Source organism: Theropithecus gelada, chromosome 2 (genome assembly GCF_003255815.1).
Source record: "Theropithecus gelada isolate Dixy chromosome 2, Tgel_1.0, whole genome shotgun sequence".
NCBI lineage: Eukaryota > Metazoa > Chordata > Mammalia > Primates > Cercopithecidae > Theropithecus > Theropithecus gelada.
In genome coordinates this window covers 18,740,892-18,745,564 of record NC_037669.1, presented here as the reverse complement: position 1 = coordinate 18,745,564, position 4,673 = coordinate 18,740,892, and positions in this window count along the sequence as shown.

The following is a 4,673-nucleotide window of genomic DNA, read 5'->3' as shown; positions in this document are numbered from 1 at the left end:
TTAAAAATAAACAAATGCTTTCATAGTAAAGAATTACTTTTATCTCTACATGCCTTCTTCAGTTGTATACATGCATGCATTGGCTTTGCCTAGTCATAATCACTTTACACTTGTTTGTACTTAAGATAGCTTTGCATTCACTCTTCTACAATCTTGTATTTGTGTTGTTAGTGGTTGCACAAATTTCCTCATGGCACCTGTCATTTAATCAGCCATTGTGTAGCTGCTACACAATCAGATTGTTTCAAGGGCTTTGCTCTTACAAATGCCACTGTTTTACAAAGGTATATAAATAAAGCTTTTACTTTTTAAATTTCCAATATTGGGATTATAAAGTTGAAGCTACGAACTTTTTTAGGGTTCTTGCTATATATTGCTAGAAACAGTGCATCAATTTTTATGCCAGTAGCAACTCTTGAGTTCACACATATCTTATTGGTCTTTCCAGTTCCAACCTTGATTTAACATAAGTATTTGAGTGTCTAATATCCATGATATATTCTATAATTTTAGAAAAGCTCAATTAGTATTTCTTATTTCTCCCCTGTGTAATAGGGTGTCTCATAAAAGTTAATATTTTATTATTTTATCTTATTTATTTCTTATTGAGACAGAGTCTCATTCCGTTGCCAGGCTGGAGTGCAGTGGTGTAATCTCCTCTCACTGCAACCCCTGCCTCCCGGGTTCATTGATTCTCCTTCCTCAGCCTCCCAAGTAGCTGGGACTACAGGAACACACCACCATGCCTAGCTAAGTTTTGTATTTTTAGTAGAGATGGGTTTTCACCATGTTGGCCAGGATGGTCTCGATCTCTTGACCTCATGATCTGCCCACCTCAGCCTCCCGAAGTGCTGGGATTACAGGCGTAAGCCACCGCGCCTGGCCAAAAGTTAACATTTTCAAGATGAAATATTTCTGGATTGGTCTGGATTGGTTCCATTGGGTCTATGTGTCTGTTTTTATGCCAGCATCATGCTATTTTGATTCTTATAGCTTTATAGTAGAGTTTGAAATCACACAGTGTGTTGTTCTGGCCTTGTTCTATTGGCGCAAGAATGGTTTGGCTATTCAGTCTTTTGTGGTTCCATATGACTTTTAGGATTGTTTTTATATTTCTGTGGAAAATGTCATTGGAATTTTCATAGGGATTGTATTGAATCTCTCTATTACTTTGAGTAGCATGGATCTTTTCACATTATTAATTCTTCTAATCCATGGACAAGGGATACCATTTCAATTATTTGTGTCTTTTAAAATTTCTTTCATCACTGTTTTATAGGTTTCAGTCTTTCACCTTCTTGTTAAATTTATTCCTAAGGGTTTTTTTTTTTCTTTTGGTATTATGAAATTATTCTCTTTTTTCAAATAGTTTGTTAGTATCTAGAAGTGCTGCTTTTTTATGTTAATCTTTGTATCCTGAAACTGTACTAAACTCCCTTATCAGCTCTAACAGTTTTTTTTGGTGGAGATTTAAGGGTTTTCTATACATAAAACCATGTCATCTACAGAGACAATTTAACTTTTTAAAATATTTATTTATTTATTTATTTATTTATTTTTGAGATGGAGTCTCACTCTGTCACCCAGGCTGGAGTACAGTGGCATGATCTCAGTTCACTGCAACCTCCACCTCCCAGGTTCAGGTGATTCTCCTGTCTCAGCCTTCCCAGTAGCGGGGACTACAGGCGTACACTACCACACCCAGCTAATTTTTGTATTTTTAGTAAAGATGAGATTTCGCCATGTTGGCCAGGCTGGTCTCAAACTCTTGACTTCAAATGATCCACCTGTCTTGGCCCCCCCAAAGTGCTGGGATTATATGTGTGAACCACCTCGCCTGGCTTCCACCATTCCTGGCCTGGATGCCACATATTTCTTTTTCTTACTTAATTGCTCTGCCTAGGATTTCCAGTATTATGTTGAATAAAAGTGGCAGGAGTGGACATCCTTGCTTGGTCCTGATCTTAGAAGAAAAGCTTTCAATTCTTCATTATTGAGTACAGTAGTCCCTCCTTATCTGCTGCAGTTTTGCTTTCTATGGTTTAGTTACCTGCAGTCGATCATAGTCCAAAAATAGGTGAGTACATTTCAACAATGTATTTTGAGAGATTGAAAGATAATATATAAGGAACTCGAACAACTCAATAATAAAAAAACAAATAACCTGATTAAAAAATGGGGAAAGGTAGGCCGGGCGCGGTGGCTCAAGCCTGTAATCCCAGCACTTTGGGAGGCCGAGACGGGCGGATCACGAGGTCAGGAGATCGAGACCATCCTGGCTAACACGGTGAAACCCCGTCTCTACTAAAAAAATACAAAAAACTAGCCGGGCGAGGTGGCGGACGCCTGTAGTCCCAGCTACTCCGGAGGCTGAGGCAGGAGAATGGCGGGAACCCGGGAGGCGGAGCTTGCAGTGAGCTGAGATCCGGCCACTGCACTCCAGCCTGGGCGGCAGAGCGAGACTCTGTCTCAAAAAAAAAAAAAAAAAAAAAAAAAAAAAAAAAAAAAAAAGGGGAAAGGATTTGAATCCACATTTCTCAAAAGAATACATACAAACAACATATGACAAAATGCTCAACATCACTAATCATCAGGGAAATGCAAACCAAAACTGCAATGAGATATCATCTCATACCTGTTCGCATGTCTATTATCGAAAAGACAAATGATAACAAATGTTGGTGAGGATGTGGAGAAAAGGGAACCCTTCTGCACTGCTGATGGAAATGTTAATTAGTACAGCCATTATGAAAAACAATGTGAAGGTTGCTCAAAAAGTTAAAACTAGAACTACCATATGATCCAGCAATTCCACTAAATGAAATTAGTAGCTGCACTCTCATGTTCACTGTGGCATTATTCACCATAGCCAAGCTGAGGGATCAACTTAAGTATTAGAATGTAGCTATCAGTGGATGAAAGGACAAAGAAAATGTGGTATATATACACAATGGGATATTATTTAGCTTTCAAAAATAATAAAATCCTGTCATTTGCAACAACAAGGATAAACCTAGAGAATATTATGTTAAGGGAAATGTCAGACACAGAAAGACAAATACCACATGGTCTCCCTTATATGTAGAATTGTCAGACTCATAGACCAGATACTAGACAGAGACTAGAATGGTGGTTTCAAGGGGCCTTGGAGGGGGTTTAGAGATGGTCAAAGGTGTAAAGTTTCAGTTAGACCCAAAGTTTGCTGTAAAACATGATGGCTATAGTTAACAATGTATTGTATACTTGAAATTGCTAAAAGGGTAGATTTTAAGTATTTTCACCACAAAAAAGTAAAATAATATGTATGTTAATTAGCTTGAATTGGCCATTCCACAATGTATACATATATCAAAACTTCATGTTATACATCATAAACATACATAACTTTTGTTTGTCAAAATATATTAAAAAGATGAAATATTGCTAACTCTCAGTTAAACCATAATGAAACATGCATTTACAACTTTTCTAAATAAAAACAATGAGCTGCTTCCCTTACTTTTCTTTCTTACATTTATTTTTTTCCTGTTTGCAGTACAATTTATTCTTTCCTTGTTGTTTTAAAGTGGATTATACGTTCCCCAAGTAATTAAGACAATACTGAAAACCTTAAAAGCATGCTTATCCCCTTTCCTAAATGAAGTTACAAATTCTGTAGAATGTTGGTGCAAATGCCCATCTATATTATTTAGCTGTATCTTCATTGTATATATTTCAATAAGAATTCGCTAAAAAAAAGGTGGGGTGAAATTAATGTAACTTTTGCATTAGCATTGAGGAGTTTAAGACTGCAGAGTAAATTGTGGCAATTGGATTATAAGAAATTCAAAGGCTAAAATGATGTCTTATTCTTATATCATGTATTTCATAGTATAAAGGAAGTGGTTAATATGTGCTTATTAAAGGGAATTAAAAATTTAGTACTGGAAACATTTTCATGATCCCAGATCAGTAGGAGGATATTTCAGATGTATCAGGCTGGGTCTATTTATAATAGAAATAAGAATCTGTCTTTCTAGTGAAAACTAGCAAGAAAAGGTCCTAATGACAGCATTTATCATCCAACAACAATATGTTAGTTATTAAGAAATTACTAGCTTCTTTTGTTTCACTACAATCCCTAGAGGTACAGTGTAATTATCAGTGATTACATATGATAAAGATGAAACTTCAGAAGTCAGGTGATTTGTGGAAGATCACACAGTGAGTGGCAGAATTTGGACCAAGCCACAGGTCTGTAGCTCCAAATCTCAGGTTCTTAGCACTGCACAAGCTTTTCCCAAACTGTTGTCTCAGGACGCTGATCTAGGGGGTACCTGCTGTGTGCTCCATTATCTATTAAAAAGTCATGGCCTTGGCCGGGCGCAATGGCTCATGCCTGTAATCCCAGCACTTTGGGAGGTCGAGGCAGGCAGATCACGAGGTCAGGAGATCGAGACCATCCTGGCTAACACGGTGAAACCCCGTCTCTACTAAAAATACAAAAAAAATTAGCCGGGCGTGGTGGCGGCGCCTGTAGTCCCAACTACTGGGGAGGCTGAGGCAGGAGAATGGTGGGAACCCGGGAGGCGGAGCTTGCAGTGAGCCGAGATTGTGCCACTGCACTCCAGCCTGGGCGACACAGCCAGACTCCGTCTCAAAAAAAAAAAAAAAAAAAAAAAAAAAAAAAAAAA